Raw genomic sequence first — 20,609 nt, forward strand, 5'->3', positions numbered from 1 at the left:
CCAGCTACTCAGGAGGCTGAGGTAGGAGAATTGCTTGAACCCAGGAGGCAGAGGTTGCAGTGAACCAAGATTGGGCCACTCTACTCCAACCTGCGACACAGAGCAAGACTCCCAAAAAAAAAAAAAAAGATTTTGGACAATAATGCTTTAGTGAAAAATGAGCGGGGTATGTGTCAGAGAGAGAAGGAGAGAGAGAGAGAGAGATACAAATCTTCTCATCCTTCTTTTTCTTATTGCAGCCTATTGGAACTGCCAGCTGAAGGTGACCAGGTGAAATAGATATCCTGAGCACACCTATTTGATTCCAAGGTTGGTGCTAGCAGAAATATATTATGTATTTCTTGTGAGGTGTTGATTCTCACAGCTGGTCTGTGCAGATATTATAGAATTCATTCTTCCTCGGTTATATAGAAACTCCCTTTCTTTCTCAGTTATATAAAAATTAGCTGGCTTTTGTCTAGAAGGATGTAGTTTTTTAAATAAATATATTCAGTGTGACAGCTAGCAAAATTGCAAGAGTATTTTACAAATTAATTTCATCATGTTTGTGCCATTCACACAAAAAAATTAATGAAGACACAATGCCCCCGATGACCTCATATTCCAGTGGGGGAGACAGACTTGTAAACAGATCTGTTAACATAGAAGGTGGTAAGCGCTCTTCTAAAGATTGAGCAGAGCTGTCAGTGCAAAAGCACAGAGGACTTTGCTGGAGGGAATCAAGGTTTAACAGAATAGGTGACATTTGAGCTGGATCTTGAAGGATGGGCAGGAGTTTGCCAGGTGAATGAGGTGATCTCTATATAAAGTGCCTAGTAAAGGGTCAGGCACTTGGTAAGACCCAATAAATGTTCACATCTAGTTCCAGCTAAAGAAGTGTTCCAGGCAGAGGACACGGGTCAGTTCAATTCAAGGGCCATTTATTGAGTACTTTGTATGTGTCAGGCATTGGTCCAGGTTCTTTGGCCTTATATGCCAGGCACATCTTGTGAAGATAGAGAATTATACAAGGGTCTGGTGTGAGCCATATCCAGATCAACTATTTATAGATTTTGTTGTCAGAATGGAGCAGGGATGTTTTAACACTGCTGACACAATGTGTCTTGATTACAAACCCCTACTACTATAGCATTGAAGCACTGAGATGTAAGTAGCTAATGATGACTGTACAAGATTCCATTTCACGAAGGCAGTGATGACAATCTAGCCTGGCTTCCCCTGTGTTCTGGGTCACTTTGATCTTCACTAGGGGATCAGGTCCAAGCAACAGCTCTGCCTAACAACACAGATCAACACAGATGTAAAGGAAACTAAAACTATTTTACTCCAAAATATACTTTATAAAACATATTTTAAGATGGATATTGAGAGAGTCTGCAGAAAGGAATGGCCCTGCAAGGTTGTCTTTTGTGGAGGAGATTTGTATTTGTAAAGAAAATGTGCATCAATGAAATCAACAGCCATGCTTTCTCTGAGCCAATCCCCATTCCCCCATTCCCTGACATCTCCCTATTCCCTGACACCTCCCTCTCTGGATCTAGGAAAGATGAACTCAACCACAAGCTACCATCTGTTTTTTCTGAGGGCATCCCTGACATTACCTGAGATATTTTCATCTGCATTACAAGACCTCCTTTAACCCATGCCTTTCTTCTTCTCTCCCTCCTGTACCCTGTGACTCCATGTCCCCCAGAGCCCAGAGGAACTTAGTTCCAGGGAATTGTTTTTTGGGTTCATTCTTTTCCCCTGAAAATAATTTACTCCTAACCCCCATCTTACCTCTCCCCAGTGAAGCAAATATTTAAGCATTAACCATCTTGCCTTTCTTTGAGTTTTTCATATTGTATATGACTCCTGTGCACACATGTGCATGTTAGTCAATTTGTATGCGTTTTTTCTGTTACTCTATTAGTTTGTTTTAAAGACTTAAATTATTAGACCCTTTGGGGGAAAAATTTAAACTCCCCTATAGATGGAAGGGTGAGATGCCTGCATTTCCCTTCCAACTCACTAACTCAGCGGGTTCCACTTGCCCTCTCCTCAGTAAGTCCCTTCATTATATCCAGCCACCAAATCTTGAAGCTTTATTCTATGGTATAGTAGGTGAGAAATAAAAATGAAATCCTAAGCACCCGCCACTCCACAACTGACTCAACAAAACTACCTCTTGGCCAAGGGGACCCCAGAGAAACTTTGAAAACTGAGTTCCCAACCATGATGGGATGGGCTTTCTCCCCTAGGGGCTAAATAGAAACCAGGCCTTTCTGAAGACTACCACAGATACAGCTATCCACCTGACATTGCCCCTTCTTTTTACCTGACATTGCCCCTCCCTTTTACCTGATAAGAGACCACTGACTATGGAGTGGTTCTGGCCAGTCTATGGAGTATGCACAGTGAGGGTTTCTGTGCCCTCTACTTTACCTTTTGATGCAAGAGGGCTGAAAACTCCAACCTTGGATCATGTGAGTATGCATATGTTTCTCCTTTCATAAATATTCATGACTTTTCCTATAGCTTATTAAATATGCACATTTGGCCACCCCATTCAGCATAAATTCCTGTCTTACTCTTCTGGCCCTTGAAGTATCTGTTTCTGACTTCTGGCCAGAGGCTATGCTTCCCAGCCTGTCAGGATGGCCACCTGCAGGCTACAAAGCTTTATGTGAAATAAAGCTCTCCTTTCCAAATTTCTGAATTTCATCATTCTTCAGTTGATATAGTTAACAGTATAGAATAAATGGAATGTATTCTGTTATATACATTTATCACACTAAACACAGAACCTACATATGCCCATCTAATGTAGATTAACACAGAACCACCATATGCTACATCTAAAAGAGAACATTTCTAAATGTAAGGAATATTCTGTGACTGTTTCAAGGGCAGTTTTACTAGTACAGCTGGGTTGCAAACAATAGAAGTAATGTGCTAGATGTTTTACAAATGTTATTTCATTTAATTATCATAGCAATTCTTTAAAATAGGAATTATTCTAACCATTATACAAATTAGGAAGCTAAGGCACGGAGAACATTTAACTTATCAGAGTAAAATGGTAGAAATGGGATTTGAAGCCACGTATACCCAATTCTAAACCCACTTTCTCTCCACTATAGCAGTTTTCCAGTATTAATGCTACCATTTATTGTGTTTCTACTATATTCCAAATGCAATGTGAGATGCTCAAATACATTATCCCTGATCCTTATAAAACTTAACACTTTTTTTAAAAATTGACAAGTAAAAATTATATATATTTATGGTGGACAACATGATGTTCTGATATATGTATACATTGTGGAATGGCTAAACCAGGCTATTTAACATATGTATTATCTCACATATTTATTTTTTGTATGTGGTGAGAACACTTAAAATCTACTCTCTTGGCAGGGTATGGTAGCACACGCCTGGAATCCCAGCACTTTGGGAGGCCAAGGCGGAAAGATTGCTTGAGCTCAGGAGTTTGAGACCAGCCTGGGCAATATGGCAAAACCCTGTCTCTACTAAAAATAAAAAAATTAGCCAGGTGTGGTGGCGTGCACCTGTAGTCCCAACTACTTGGGAGGCTGACGTGGGAGGATTGATGCCTGGGAGGTGGAGGCTGCAGTGAGTCAAGATCACACTGCACTCCAAGCTGGGCGACAGAGCCTGTCTCAAAATAAAATTTAAAAAATCTACTCTCTTGTCAACCTAAAGGAAGAAGCTGAGGCACTAAATTTAATTTTAATGAGTTTACTTGAGCCGAGGTGAGGACAGCTGCCAAGAAGACTCAGACCTGATAACCTTGCATAAGAGTTCCATTTGACCTTTGTAAAAAGTAGGTTTTTAAAGGCAAAAAAGGGAGACCGTGGGCTGATACCAAGTTGTTTTTCAGGAATTCTCATTGGTTTACAGAAATGACATTGATTAGTGATTAGCTATACATTGTTAAACTCTAGGGCATGAATTATAGTGTCCATCATGCAACACTATTAGGTTAATTACAGCTATTTGCAGCGTCAGTCAGTCTAGAGTCCACGTAGCAAGCAGCTTCAAGAGGTGATGAACTCAAGCAGGGAAAGTGGGATGTCACTGCTGCCTTACTTCCATGCCTCTTTGGGCCTGATAATGTGAGGAGACTCACATTCCTCTGAGAAGGTTTCTTCGCTTTCTCACTCTTAAAGCAATTAAGTACCTTGCTTGTTGAAGTCACACAGACAGCAAGTTATGGATCTTGACTTCGAGCCTAGGTCTGAGACTCCGAAGTCTATTTTCTTTATAAGATATTATACCAAAACTTCTCAACCTTGGGTATACATCGAGTCAAATGGGTAAATTTGCACAAAGCCCTACCCCCAGAGAGTCTAATTTAATTGGTCTGGAGTAGAGCTCAGGTTTTTTTCTTTGTTTTTGTTGTTGTTGTTGTTGTTTGTTTGTTTTTGAGACAGAGTCTGGCTCTGTTGCCCCAGGCTAGAGTGCAGTGGCATGGTCTCTGCCCACTGCAACCTCTGCTTCCTGGGCTCAAGGAATTCTCCTGCCTCAGCCTCCCATGTACCTGGGATTACAGACACCCACCACCATGCCCGGCTAATTTTTGCATTTTTAGTAGAGACAGGGTTTTACCATGTTGGCCAGGCTGGTTTCGAATTCCTCACCTCAAGTGATCCACCCACCTTGGCCTCCCAAAGTGCTGGGATTACAGGCATGAGCCAATATACCTGGCCAAAGCTCAGGTAATTTTAAAGCTTCTGGGTGATTTTAATGTGCTGGCTGATTTGAGACCACTGATGGGAAATATAGTTTATCTATCATGATAGATTGGTGGAAAATGCCCCTTATTAACTATTTTTTGAGGCTATGTTATATAACTCTTTAATGTATTCATGGAGTCAAAAAAACCACAATAAAATTCCTTTAATCAGATTACAGTCTACAGAGACTGTAGTTAAACAACTGCGATTCAGTCATTTAATTAACTGACATCCCCTCTTCTAACCCACTTGTTGACTGTTTTTAAGGTGATTACATTTTCCCAGAAAGTACTGAAAAACATACAGGAAGGGACATGGGAGTAAGATAAACCTAACTTTCAACCTTGGCTTTCATATTTTCTTGCTAAATGGACTTCGACAAGTTACTTAACATTTTGTAAAATATTGATTGTGAAAGAAGTAAAAGGTATTCTTGAAAAGGGTTTTATCTGGGGACAGATGGAGGGAATGCTGCCTCTGGTGGCCTCCTGTTGGGGTCAGACGCATATGGTGCATTGAAAAAGCCATGGGAAAACTTTTCTAGTTTTCCTAGTCATCCTGGCTGTGAAGCCCATCTTCTCCTTTCTACCACTGCTGCCAACCATTTCCCAAGCCACCTTTCTCTTTACACCTAGTCAGGGGTGATTCCTTCATTGCCAGACCACATGGCATTATTGGGAAGTGGCCAGGAGAGGAGGACTCCCTTTTAACCATAGATGCCAGGGTAGGCAATATATGCTTGAGGGGAGGGAAAGGAAAAGGATATTTTCAATACCATATTAGATTAGACATGAAATATATTTTACCATAGGAACAATGTCTGGATGGTAATTAAGTTTCCTGGTTATTCAATTAAAGCCTATTCATAATTTTGCCAGATATTTACAATATTTTATATGCAAATAATAGTGTATTTCAGTACCTTTTGGGTTCAATAGACTTTGAAGAATTCGTGTGAAAGCTTAACTGTCATTTATAACACCGCTTCTATGAGAAATACTAGATCAGTACTTAGGACTCCAACAAATAGATCCTCTCGTCTCTACTCGTCTCTAACTCTAACAAATATAGTGTTCACCGATCATCTAGTGAAGAGGGGATGAGGCAGCTGAAAGAATCCTGTTTCCTCTCTGAAGCTTAGCAGAACTCTTTTAGCTCCTGATTATAAGATCACAACATACTTGAGGCCATGGGTCATTTCTTTCCTCCATTTGTGTTCCCCTTCCTCCTGAACAATTTATCACATAGTATAAGCACGTTGTAGATGTTAACATATACATAGATTAAATTTGAAATTGGTAATGACCTCACTGTCAATGGAAAATAGGACACTGATCATCCATACCATACAGTGACAAAACATTTCTTAAATGAGCAGCTTTTGTTGCTGGTAACCAGGTGCTTCTCAGCAATAAGGCTTAATAGTTGAAGTAACTGGTGTAATAAAATATTATAGTGGAAATTATAAGCATGAAGGCCATGGGAAAGGTTCTGATTGCACTAGAAACTACCTAAAAGACTGTCGTATTTCTTGTACTAATGGGGCTGAAATATCCAAAAAACAAACCTAAATTTTTCTTCTACAGCTTTCAGCATTACAGTGCAGCCTTTCTAGGCATAGATTAGGAGAGTGGGAACCTGTGAATGGAAATGTTTGGGTAAGTTCTGATGAATCCAACTACAAATCCTTCACTTTGTTTCCCTTCCTCCAAAGAAATCTATCACATAGTATAAGCACATTGTGGATGTTAACATACACATAGATTAGACTTGAAATCAGTAATGACCTCACTATCAATAGAAAATAGGACACTGATAATTTATACAATGTAATGACAAAACATTCCTTAAAATATCACCAATTGTTGCCTGAATTAACAAACTCCACTGAGTCTTAGTTGTTAGTAGGAGCAGTCCTCCTCTTCCGTCTGATAACCTGTAATAATTTCACCTGAGGTGGTTTATTTGCAGGAAGATTACGAATCTCCTCAATGTTAATTCCCACTACTTTTCGCTTCCAGACCCTGACCTATTCCATAATTAGCTTCAAATCCTCAAAGACTTCAGGGAAGATGGGAAAAGAGAAAAATTAGAAAATATGCATGATGGTTGCAGTCTACACACTTTATGAGGCCATAGTAGGTATTTGTAACTCCCTCTTCCACTCCCCTTCCCGTGCTCCCTTTGCTCAGTTATCATTTTAGCTAGGTGTTATTATTTATCAGTCAGAGTGACCTAAACCTTCATTCCTGAAATATCTGAACCATTGTGGTTCTTGCTTGGCTTGGTTTGCTCTAATCTTGTAAATTTTACCATGGATATGGAAGGAATTGCTCAGATATGGATATGAAGAGTTGCTCAGATATGGATATGAAGAGTTGCTCAGAGAATCTCTTGCCTTTGAGACATAGTCTTCCCTCTGTTTTGTAGTATCAACTCTTTTCCCACTTTATGATTAGGATTAATTGTCCCAGTGAATATAGTAATCCCTTTCTTTCCCTGTTGGTTCAGAGCCTTGAAGACCTCAAAGTGGCTGATGTGGCAGTCTCAGCTTCCATTCAAAGGAACCCTTCTAGTGTTTCCTGGAAAAAGTACTCCTTCCATGGAAACTAAGAGCACAACATTGTGAGGTTGGAAACAAAAGTTATGTGAGTAGGTCATTAGGAATAATAATGGAACCACCAATACTTTCACACTTTCATTTTTGGATCTAAGTATTCTGGCTATGGAAGAAAGAGCATTATATATTAGTTGCTGGCTTGGGGAATATGCTATAACTTGTGGGACAGCTCCCTAGTCTTACAAGTGGCAACATAAGTTGTCAATAGGTTATTCTACCATTTAATCAAGTCAGTTTCTTCCAATGGGCATGAAACCATTTCTTCAACTCAGATTCCTTAAATTTCTCATCAGTGAAACTAGCCAGATCATGGTGGGAGAAAGGAATCCTATGTTCTTAAGCCCAAACATAATCAACATGCCTGTTGCTAGGACCACAGTGTTCATGGGCCCATTGTACAAGCGCCAGGGTGGCTAGGGGAGGCAGCTAACTGGCATCCACAGGATTGGCTATACTCTTTACTTGATTACTGAGAATCTGTTTTACAGTGGATGCCTTTTAGTAAGCATTAATTTGGGACACATTCTCACTCTGCTTACTTTGAGAGGCCCATCCTAAAACTCTTCTTCAGGCCTCCCTTTAACCATTCTTCCAATTCTGTTTTTCAACGCACTGACTCCTTGGCCAAAGTGCCACTTGCCCATGAATCAATGTGAATCTCTACTTCTGTCTCTCTTCCAGTTAGGTTTTGAATCATACATCATGAACCTTTCCACCCTGAGGTCTTTCCACCCTGCTCAGCGACATCCTCAGAGCAGGCTCTATGGTGTTCCCTATTGGTCGTGAAACCAATAAACCTCTATAACCTTTCTGGTCAGAATGGGACAATCTTCTATCTTGTTCTTTTTACTTAAAGCCCTCTTCTTCCTTCCTTCTCCAGGGCTCCTACCACAATCTTTTCTATAAAGATAAGAAGGATTTTTAAAACTTCAGATGGCTTAAATTTTCCCCATGCAAAAAATTCCAGACACACACAAAAAAAATAGAAATGAACCTGGCTACCTGCTTGAATAATTGGAGAGAAAAAACTACAGAGATCCTCCCTGAAACACTGTGAAGTATGTATAGCTGATATTATTATACCTATTTTAAAGGTGGCGGAAAGGAAATGTGGAAGGAGTAAAGTGACTTTGCCACAGCTTCCATAACTCCCTATGAATATGAGCAGGGTCCAGGATTATGCCTTCTGGTAGAGTGAGAGGAGAGTAAATGCACAAACCCCATGATCGTGATATGTCTGGAGACCTCTGACTTAAGGAGTGGAGAAAGAGAAGTATTGATTGGTGGAAGGACAATGAAGATGCAAAGAGCACTCATGAGTGGGTGATCCCAGAGCTCTGAGTAGAGGGTAAGAATCAGAGTCAGGCCTTCCAGAAAATCCCAGCGTAAGGTCCTTTACCATCGTTTCCTTTTTGTCCTTTTGCTTAGTACATTATCAACAAGTTTTAGAGGCAAAGAATGGAAAAGGATGTAAAACAAATATCCAAATAAATATTTCAAAAAGATTAAAATAGAGATGTGGAACATAGGTAACCTAGTGAAGGACAGAACTACTTAACATTCCAAAAATAAATTTGAGTTAGATTCAAAGTTGTAGAAACTCATAAAGGCCAAAGGAAAAAAAATGTCATATATTAATATCAATTAGAAATTCTCTCTTCAGCAAAATTGAGTTTTAGTTAACTAGATTAAGTGAACATTTTAAAATCAATGTAAGAGATTTTTCCTGGACATCTCATTTTGTGTGTTATAGATACTTTTATTTGTTGTAACAGAAAACTGCCCTGATGGAAACAGGCCCAAGAATTGAGCAGACATCTTTACATTCTGGTAATCCCAGCTGTGTGACCTAAAGCAAGTCATTTAACCTCTCTGGGCCAAAGGCCTGTTTCATCAGTTACAAAGTAAGGAAGTTATGCTAAATGTCCTCTAAGCGTTCTTCCAACTCTCAAATTCAGTTTTTCTATGAAAATTTTAGTTATCCTCATAAAAGCCCTGACTTAGGTTTTTAGTTGAAAAATTAAAAGATAGGCTCCAGCAGGGGTCACTACAGCCACATCGAGCTTTAAGTCCGATGCTCTTTCATGTTGTAGTCGACTGTGTGCACATCACAGTTGCCCTTTGTCTTGATTTTCCATTTGAGACTACATACTCTCTTTGTACCTAAATGTAACCAAATCGATCTTCAAATGTACTCAGCTTATCCATTTCAACTAGGTTTTGTTGTTGTTGTTGTTCTCTGATTCTTTTTGTTTGTTTGTTTGTTTGTTTGTTTTTACTCTGAAATTGGAGATCATTTACTTCCTTTGACTCCGGGGTCCTTCAGAAAAATGTATTTTATTTGATTAGCTACGTTCAATTTTTTGCCTCTGAGAACTGTGATGAGTAAGTATATTTCTTCAAATATATGAGATTACATTAAAACAAAACACAAAATTCAGTCCTATCCTGAAGGTTTTGAAAAAGTCTATGTACACCTGAAAAATGTATTCAGCTCCTTTAGAACCCCTTTTTGAAAATTCTAGAATTCTTTTAATTGCTTCTACTCCTCCATAGTTAACTTGCTATGTACATGAAACCAGAATAGACTAGTTCATATATCCAAGAGCAGGGTAAGGATTTCAACGCCAGTTCTAATTTCAATATTATGTTTTTGCCCTAAAAACTTAGTGACTGTACATGCACCGTAAAGAATTTGAGGATCACTGTTGATGCTCAAAGGTAGGCATTCAGCAAAATGTTACTCCCAAAAAACCATGGGACTCCCCAGAGTCCTAAGTTTTAAGAGTAAGTCTTGAGGCTTATATCCTAAGTCTTAGGAGTCTTTAGGACTATGATTCAATTTAGGACTACTCCAAAGGGGTTCAGTCTGCCGCCAAATGCCCTCCGCAAATTCCATATACTATGCAAAACCTAACACTCGTTCAATTGTGCTAGGAGTCAAGGAGAGTTATGTTCTTACACCATGAAGAGCAGTGTTTCTAGTCCTTTGGCCTGGTGTATATGCCCCCTTCCCCAAATGACTCTACTTAACCTAGAGTAGTTCTTTGTAGGTGTATGTTGTGCAAATGTAATCTCATTGTCCCTTTTCCTCCTTCTAACTACCTGCCTGCTCCTTTGGCAGAGATTGGTGTTACTCTTTTCAATTGCAGCGCTCCTGCTGCTGCTGCTATTTCCAATATTATTGTGTTAAAGTCCTCATCTAGGCAGGTAGTTGGGTTTATTTCCAGTTGTTAACAAGTGAGGAAAGCCTTCTATACACTCCTTTCACAGTAAGTGGGGGATGGCCTGGTGACAAATACAGTGAGAGTGATAGTGTATGACTGCTGAGACTAGGTGATAAAGGGCATTGCAGCTTCTGCCTTGGTCTCTGGGATTGCTCACTGAGAGCCAGCTGCCATGCCTCAAGCAGTGCCATGGAGAAGATCTGAGGCCTCCTGTCAATAGCCAGCACCAATTTGCCAGGCACATTAGTGAGATACCTACCTTCAAAGCAGATTCTTCCCAAGAGGATTGAGTCTCCTCTCTTCTCCAGACTTCTTCAGAACAGTCTTTTTTCTACTTATGTATAGCCTCAAACAACCACCTCAGTCTTGATTTTATATAACCAACATAGCTAACTGATCACGTGTCTTTGAGTTCTAGCCTGCGTAAGGTTAGTCCCTTGCCCGATCATGTGTGAAAGATGGAGGTACATAGTTCAGAGAAGGCTCTGATAAAAGGCAGAAGGTGACTCCCAGGGTAAAGTGTGTGAGCCAAAGAGGTCCTTCAAATAGTTTCTATCAATGTCCTGTCCTGCTTCTCCCCTACCACTAGTACTTTCTTAAAACACTACTTATACTTAGCATACTGTAGTCTAATTGCCTGATTATTTTTAATATTCACTCTATTCTGTAGGCTCCTGAAGGGCATGGACTCTAGCTTATTACAGATATATCCTGGCATCTAGCACAATACCGGCACATAGTAGGTAATAACATAAATTTTTGTTGTAATAAATGAATAACTTTGTTTTGAATGTGTACACCTTATTAAAAAAACTTTGATATTTTTACCATATAGTAGCTAACATATTAATAGAAAAACCATCCACACAATTTGAGAACTGAATTTTGCTCTTTACCAATTGACACTTTGCTTAATATTTCTAAGAATAGCAAATGCCTATAAAGTTCAACAATGTACTGCCTTTAAAAAGAAACTTTTTAGTGCCATGTAAATCAGATAACTTGTCAGTGTGTCACTGGCACATGTCTACATTCAGGGACTGAAACAGAAACTCATTTTAAATTTAATTCTAAAAGACTGAAAAAATATTATTACAGAAATTTTCAGTTTGACACATATGAATTTATTTCAGAAAGTCTGCTATCTCACAGGAATTCTAACATTAAGAGATACTTTGATAATAATTGAAGGGAATTTATTCAAGCTGTTCTGAAATATGCTGCAAGAGTGACCTACTTTTGAAAGTAAAGAACTGTTTCCTATGTTTCTTAAAGTAAAAGAATTTATTTGTATCAAATTAGTAGAGTTTATCCTCTTTTTATTAAAAAAGAACACATACAAGTAGCCCAAATAGAACCATTTTAAGAACTGAAGAGGCCATGTAATTTACTTTATTGATTACAAAGCCTAATTGATTGTGTAAATTATGTCTTCAATTTCTAGAGGCCAAACTTTTAATCTTGAGTTTGTACCAGAATATCCCTGTGATCTCTTTCAACTACAAAATTTTAGGATTCTAATTATAAACACAGAAAATATAAGTGGGCTTAAAATTCTTGGTTTCTAAAATAGTTTTTAATACTTGAAATAATATGATTGCAAAGTAATACATATTCATCACAGAAAATGTATAAAATATAGAAAACACAAAGCCAAAACTAAAAATCACTCATAATTCCTTTATTCAGGAATAATTGATATTAATATTTTTGTTTATCTACTCAGTAAGTAAACTAAAATTGACTGACTACAATATCATCCTCAGAAATTAAATATTTTTACATATTTTAATGACTGTATTATCATTAAACATGACTATACTATATTATGTCATGTTAATATGTGGCAATTTATTTCATTAATATTCTACAGTAGGACACTTAGATTGTTTCAAATTTTTGTTATAATAAAATTCAAAACACATACTTGATGGCAAATCTTTTTGTAAATACGTGTGTGGAGGCTAAAGCAACATTATCTGGATGCTAATTTGCCATGTTGACTGCTGATTAACTCCAGTTCCAAGAAGGCCTCTAAGACTTCCAGTTTATTGATTGTTCCTTGTGTAAGAGAATGTACTTCCTGTAAATTCTGCCCTTAGGTCAAAACAACCTTGATATTATACATCAATTGTCCTACACATTCCTTCTGAATCACACCTACCATTACCTTATGTTCTGTTAAGTCCTGGGTGTCCGGGCTAAGGGCACAGGGATCCACCATTTTGTCTCGCCACTCCTGAGACACAGGCATGGCTTCTGTTCCTAAGTCCCTATCAAATGTTTCTTTCTGAGAAACTGGGGTGTCAGCCTCTTTCTTTGGCCTCTCTGCTTCCTTGGACTTTTTGGGGTAGGTTTGCATAGACCTGTCCACCTCAAAACAACATGTATATGTATTATTTAAAAACATACACATTTTAATACATATATTTTTAAGAATCTGAGTCAGATTTCCAAATTATCATTCAGAAAGATATATTGATTTAGAAGTCTAACAGAAGTATTCAAAAGCACGTGTTTCCCCCAAATCCTTGCCAGTCCAGAATAATAGCCTTTTAAGAAATCATTGTCGGTCTGATCTGTGAAAAATATTATTTCCTTCTTGTGAGGATAATTTTATACCAGATCAAAGGAGAGGACTAGGTACTAAAACCAGAGTTCTACTGACTAATTCTAAATTCTGTGATGAGTTTTACTTACAGCGAGTCTATTGCTAGAAGCAGAGGAAAAGGAAAGTACCAGAAATACTCTGTTGTAAATTTTTCTTTTTCAGGAATATAATACTTTGTATTCATGAAGATGATGCTTTTCTGGACCACACATTTGAAGAAACTTCAAACCATAGGTAGAAAGTATATGGTTAGTATAGGTATAAGTATCAGGGCACTAGATGAATGCTTACATTTTAAAAAGTTATTAAGGCCAGGCGTGGTGGCTCACGCCTATAATCCCAGCACTTTGCGAAGCCAAGGCAGGTGAATCACCTGAGGTTAGGGAGTTTGAGACCAGCCTGGGACATGGTGATACGCCGTCTCTACTAAAAAAAAGTACAAACATTAGCTGCAAGTGGTGGTGGATTCCTGTAATCCCAGCTACTTGGTAGGCTGAGGCAGGAGAATCAATTGAACCTGGGAGGTTGAGGTTGCAGTGAGCCAAGATTGTACCACTGCACTCCAGCCTGGGTGACAGAGCAAGCCTCTGTCTCAAAAAAAAAAAAAAACAAAAAAGTAATTAAATACTAAACTAAAATATTAATGTATAAGACAAGAATCAGAAAATAAACATTGTTGGATGACTTATAGCAGAAGTAGAGGAAAACAGAGTTTTGTTTAAGGTTATAGAATAAAGATTCATACTCTTGGCCTGATAAAATTTTAAACTATTGCCTCTAATAGGATGATATTTTGCTTTCGTATTTCCCCTTCTTCATCCATAATTTCATTTCATTTTGGATTATTTTTATTTATGTGATCTCTTTACTTTCATTCAGTCTTTTGGGACTATGAATTCTACAATGTCAAGGTCAAATTTGCCCCTGTGTGTAATTGTTGAAAGGTTGTTAATAGATTCCAAACACAGCTGTCAGTATATTTTCACTTTGGGAATTTCTTGCGTTGGTAGCTTGACCACAATCAGGAAGGCAGAAACATGGCTAGCAGCAGTCAGAGACGATAGCAGTCTACTCACCCACTCATCTCCAACTTGGGTCAAGAAGGACCTACCCTCTATTTGTCCTCATCTGTCTTGTGACCAAGCACATGGTGCTGTTGCAAAAGCAGCAGCTCTTTTATTAAGGACCAGAGCCTTGCATTTTCTAAGGCCCCACATCCCTGCAAGAATGTTTATCCTCTCCACAGCGACAGAGTAAGCTCCTAGGTTTCTTTAGTTTGACCTCCCACCAATTGGGGAAAGGTTTGGTAAATAGGAATCTTGTGGCTGGAAAGCAAGATGAGTGGGCTTGAGCAACAGGAAAGTATATCTCCTTTTGTAGGGATTTTCTAGGACATCATTTTCAGAGAAATATCTTTAAAGTTTTTTTTCAAAAGGGGAAACATGCTGTTTAAAGCATTCCCCCAGGGCCTTTAGTATGCCAGAAATTTTGTGTATTATTTCTGATCTTTTCACCAGTCCTGTGAGGCTGATACTGTTACTGCCATTTTGTAGGTAAGAAAACTCAGCTTCTGAAAAGTTCAATCACTGGCTTAAAGTCACAGAGCTCAAAAATGCCGTGATTGAGACCCACACCTGATTTATTACAAAATTCCTTACTCTTTCCATGCAGCTTAAGTTTTGTTTAAAAAGGTCAGGGGAGTGGAGTTCAAAGTTTGCAAGTGTTTATTCTTATATTTCTGTTTAGATACGCAGTATTACTTGATTTTTTATTTGAACCATGTTTTTCAGCAATCAAAGGATTTATTACAGGATGTTTTCCTGCCAGCAAAGCCTATTGAGCTGAATCACAAACACTGCCTTGCCTTCTGTCACTATTCGTAATTTATAGATTGTTGGTTCCTCATTAGCATTATATCCGAGTTATGTATTTTGAATGATCCTTTCAAGGCTTTTGCAAGGATGATAAGGGAGAGGTGGGGTCAGGCATTTTATAGATAACTTTAAGTAGGAAACAAATGATTACTTTTTCTGAATATGGATCATTCCAATTCTGCTGGTTCAAGAAAAATAGTATTCAAAGACAGTGAGGGATAAATTGAAAGAGTAAATAAGCTGGGCGCAGTGGCTCATGCCGGTAATCCCAGCACTTTGGGAGGCTGAGGTGGGCGGATCTTGAGGTCGGGAGTTTGAGACCAGCCTGACCAACATGGTGAAACCGTGAAACCCCATGTCTACTAAAAATACAAAAATTAGCCAGGTGTGGTGGCCCACACCTGTAATCCCAGCTACTCGGGAGGCTGAGGCAGGAGAATCCTTGAACCTGGGAGGCAGAGGTTACAGTGAGCCGAGATCACGCCACTGCACTCCAGCCTGGGCGACAGAGCGAGACTCTGTCTCAGAAAAAAAAAAAAAAAGTAAATAACCAGGACAATGATCCATGAAAGGTACTAAATATAATTGCTATACATCACAGAAATTGAAAAATACCTTTGGTAATATCAGTGCAATGGAGTGAATGTTTATGTCCCTCCCAAAATTCATATGCCAAAATCCAAATCCCTGGTGTGATGGTATTTGAAGGTGGGACTTTTGGGAGGTGATTAGGTCATGAGAGTGACCTCGCGAAGGGGATTAGTGCCCTTACGATGGACACCCCAGAGAGCTGTCTTGTTTCTTTCTACCGTGTGTGAACACAATGAGAAGACAGCAGTCTGCAGCCTGGAAGAGGACCCTCACCAGAACCTGACCATCCTAGCACTGTGTTTTGGACCTCCAGGCTCCATAACTGTGAGAAATAAATTTCTGTTGTTTATCGGCCACCCAATCTCTAGTACTTTGTTATAGCAGCCCAAATGGACTGACACAATCAGAAACAAATATGGTGGGAACTCAGGATTCAATCAGAGGAGCAGAGTGGATGTATGTATTTCTATATTGTCTTGTAGTGTGTTATATATGATAGACACAAAGGAATTTATCACAATAATTTGAGCTTATGTAACTGGGCAGTCTCTGTAAGGCTGCTGTCTTCACATCTGACGATGGAACTTGTAAGTCTACAAGGCAGGCAGGTGTGAAGGCAAGATAGATGTAAAGAAGGGGAGAGTAAGAACAAGCTGGACCCCACAAGCATAAATAAGGTGGAGCCCACAGGACAGACTGAAACCACGTCAGTTCTTGTCTTAGACCTCGGTGGTGTGGGTGGCCTACAGAAGCTGGAATTTTCTTTATGTAGCTAAACACCCATCCTGGTCTCAGGAGTCAAAGAAGCTAAAGGAGTGTCTAGGAAAAGGTGAGGCAGTTTTGGTAGTGTCCATGGCCTCTAATACTTCCTAGATAAATGACAACATGGTTGGGCTGCAAAATGGCTGCCACTTCATGTCTGCCCTCCATGTCTCCCACGAAGGTCTCCTGTGGCCCAACCTAACAAGAGAAACATACAGGAAAGGGAAACTTGAGACTTTAGTTCAGGCTAGCCATGTTGGTACATTACAAAGTTACCACAGTAAATGAAATGATTATTATGTGTATAGCACTAGAATAAAATGGACAAAATGCTTTTGGCCAAAATAGAATGAACTCTTCATGAGACGAATTCAGATGCCTTCTGACTAACGTAGCACACTGCCATTGTTTTTAGGGGTCTTGCTGTCTCCCTGCACCTTTAGCAGGTATGAAGCCTAGGTCATGTAGCCCTATTTCAGGGAGTTTGCTGCCTGTCAGTGTTGGCCTGGAGAGCAAGGTGCTGGGTTTGTTTCGCTGCTGTTAACTAATTCATGCTATCACTGACTCTGCTCTGATTTTGCTTCCCTTTCTTCTTCCCCGATAATTGACGTTTTAGTCCATGTATGCTACTATTACAAAATATCACAGATTGGATCATTTATTTTTAAACAATGTATCTTCTCACAGTTCTGGAGGCTGGGAAATCCAAGATCAAGGCACCAGTAGGAGTCAGTCCTTTCAAACTCTGCTGTAGCTGTATATAATATCCAGTGAGGGCCTGTTCCATCTATGTCATCTTCTCATGGCATCCTTACATGGTAGAAGACAGAAAGGCAACAGACAGCCCAACTCACTCCCATGAGTCCCATCCATGAGGGCAGATAGGACCCTTGTGGTTCAGTCACTTCCTAAAGGCCCCACCTCTTAATACTGTTACACTGGGATTAAGTTTTAATGTGCGTTTTGGAGAGAGACACAGACATTCAAACCAGAGCAATTCCCTTCTCAAATTTCCAAGTCTCAAAATTTTATTTTTTTTTTCCAACTTTTAAGTTCAGGTGTACGTGTTCAGAATGTGCAGGGTTGTTAACATAGGTAAATGTGTGCCATGGTGGTTTGCTGCACAGATCATCCCATCACCTAGGTATTAAGCCCAGCATCCATTCGTTAATCTTCCTGATGCTCTCCCTCCCCCAACCCCTATCGCAACAGGCCCCAATGTGTGTTGTTTCCCCCGATGTGTCTATATGTTCTCATCAATGAGCTCCCACTTATAAGTGAGAACATACAGTGTTTGTTTTTCTGTTCCTGCATTAGTTTGCTGGTGGATGGTCTTGCCTAGATATTGATGGCAGCTGACTGATTAGGGTGGTAGTTGCTGATGGCTGGAGTATCTGTGGCAATTTCTTAAAATGAGAAAACAATGAAGTTTGCCACATAGATTGACTTTTCCTTTCACAAAAGATTTCTCTGTAGCATGCAATGCTGTTTGATAGCATTTTACCCATCGAACTTCTTTCATTTTACCCGTAGAACTTCTTTCAAAATTGGAGTCAATCTTCTCAAACTCTGCTGCAGCTTTGTCAATTAAGTTTATGGAATGTTCTAAATTCTTTCTTTTATTTCAACAATGTTCACAGCATGTTCATCAGGAGTAGGTTCTATCTCAGGAAACCAGTTTCTGGCTGGGCGCGGTGGCTTACGCCTGTAATCCCAGCACTTTGGGAGACCAAGGCGGGAGGATTATGAGGTCAAGAGTTCAAGACCAGCCTGACCAACATAGTGAAACCCCGTCTGTACTAAAAATATAAAAATTAGCTGGGCGTAGTGGCGCACACCTGTAATCCCAGCTACTTGGGAGGCTGGGGTAGGAGAGTCACTTGAACCTAGGAGGCAGAGGTTGCAGTGAGCTGACATTATACCACTGCATTCCAGCCTGGGCAACAGGGCGAGACTGTGTCTCAGGGAAAAAAAAAAAAAAGTTTCTTTGTTCCTTCATAAGGGGCAAGTCCTCGCTGAGTGTGGTGGTGGTTCATACCTATAATCCCAGCACTTTGGGAGGCCAAGGTGGGAGGATCACTTAAGCCCAGGAATTATGACCAGCCTGAGCAGCATAGTGAGACCTGGTCTCTACCAAAAAAAAAAAAAAAAAAAAAAAAAAGAAAGAGAGAAAGAAAGAGAAAAAGAAAAAAAGATAGAAGCAGCAGTAAGTCCTCATGTGTTCAAGTTTTCTCATGAGACTGCATGTCATCAGGCTGTAGTTCTCTTGCTATTTCCATCACGTATGCAGTTACTGCCTTCAGTGAAGTCTTGAATCTCTCAAAGTCATTCACGAAGGTTTGAATCAACCTCTTCCAAACTCCTGTGAATGTTGAGAGTCTGATGTCCTCCCATGAATTAAAATTCTTAATGGTATCTAGAATGGTGAATTCTTTCTAAGAGATTTTCAGTTTACTTTGCCTAGATTTATCAGAGGAATCACCATCTATGGCATCTATAGCCGTATAAAATGTATTTCTTAAATAATAGACTTAAAAGCCAAAATTCCTCCTTGATCCATGGGCTACAGAATGGATGTGTTCACAAGCATGAAAACAACATTAAGCTTCTTGTACATCTTCATTAAGCTCTCTGTATTTCTGAGGATGTACACCAATGCTCTGGTCACCCAAGAGCAATGCACCAATGGTGCATTGTCAATGAGCAGTAACATTTTGAAGGAAATCTTTTTTTTTCTGAGAAGTAGGTCTCAACAGTGGACTTAAAATGGTCAGTAAACAGATATGCCGTCATCCAGGCTTTGTTCTTTCATTTCTAGAGCACAAGCAGAGTAGATTTAGCATAATTCTTAAGGGCCCTAGGATTTTCAGAATGACACATGAGCATTGGCTTCAACTTAAAGTCATCAGCTGCATTAGCCCTTAGAACAAGAGAGTCAACCTATCCTTTGAAGTCAGGCATCAACTTCTCTCTAACTGTGAAAGTCCTAGATGTTATCTTTCAATATAAGGCTGTTTCATCTACATTGAAAATCTGTTGTTTAGTGTAGCCACCTTCATCAATGATGTTGTTTAGATCTCCTGGCTAACTAACTTGCTGCAGCTTCCATATCAGCACTCACTGATTCACCTTGTACTTTGATATTTTGGAGACTGCTTCTTTCCTTAAACCTCATGAAGCAGCCTCTGCTAGCTTTAAACTTTTCTTCTGGCACTTCCTCATCTCTCTCAGCTTTCATAGAATTGAAAAGAGTTTGTGTTTTGCTCTGGATTAGGCTTCAGCTTAAGAGAATGTTGTGGCTGGTTTGATCTTCTGTCTCAACCACTCAAACTTTCTCCTTATTGGCAAAAAGGCTGTTTTGCTTTTTTGTTATCTGTGTATTCAATGGAGTAGCACATTTAATTCTTTCAAGAGCTTTTTTGTTCTATTAACAACCTGGCTAACTATTTGACATAAGAGGCCTACCTTTCAGCCTGTCTTGGCTTTTGATATGCCTTCCTCACTAAGCTTGATCATTTCTAGCTTTTGGTTTGAAGTGAGTCACATGTGACTGTTCCTTTCACTCAGCCACTTAAAGGCCATCGTAGGGTTATTAAGTGGCCTAATTTCAATATTGTTGTATCTCAGGGATTAGGGAGGCCTAAAGAGAAGGAGAGAGACAGGGTAATGACCAGTTTGTGGAGCAATCAGAACACATACAACGTTTATTAAGTTCACTGTCTTATACAGACACTGTTCCAGGTGCCCCCAAACAAATACAAAAGTAACATCAAAAAAGCACTGATCATAGATCACCATAACAGATATAATAATAATAATAAAATTTGAAATCAATTGCAAGAATCACCAAAATGCGACAGAGACAGCAAGTGATCTTATGTTGTTGAAAAATGGTGCCAATATACTTGTTTGATGCAGAGTTGCTACAAACTCAATTTGTAAAAACCACAGTCTTTGTAAAGCACAATAAAGTGAAATGCAATAAAATGAGGTGTGCTTGTGCTTCAACATTGTAGATGCTCCATACTTTTCTTGATAAGTAAATACATTTTCTGAAAATTTTCTCAAACTTATCATGATATAACATGAGCTGATGGGAATTAATCCTTAACTCTTCTGCTCTAAACATAGAATAACATATGGCTAAAACTTCTTTAGGTATGAAGCTGAGTTTGAAATCAAGAA

The 20,609-nt window shown here is 39.2% G+C and overlaps 1 protein-coding gene across 1 annotated transcript in view; it reads left to right on the plus strand.

Annotated features, from left to right (window-relative positions):
- The first annotated feature begins 291 nt into the window (after positions 1-291).
- C11H2orf88 (chromosome 11 C2orf88 homolog) overlaps positions 292-20,609 on the plus strand; it is a 122,615-nt gene continuing 102,297 nt past the window's right edge. The window contains exon 1 of the mRNA XM_071073077.1: positions 292-309. The gene's annotated coding sequence lies outside the window, so the exon portion shown is untranslated. The remainder of the gene's footprint in view (positions 310-20,609) is intronic.

This window comes from Macaca nemestrina, chromosome 11 (assembly GCF_043159975.1).
Source record: "Macaca nemestrina isolate mMacNem1 chromosome 11, mMacNem.hap1, whole genome shotgun sequence".
Taxonomy (NCBI): Eukaryota; Metazoa; Chordata; class Mammalia; order Primates; family Cercopithecidae; genus Macaca; species Macaca nemestrina.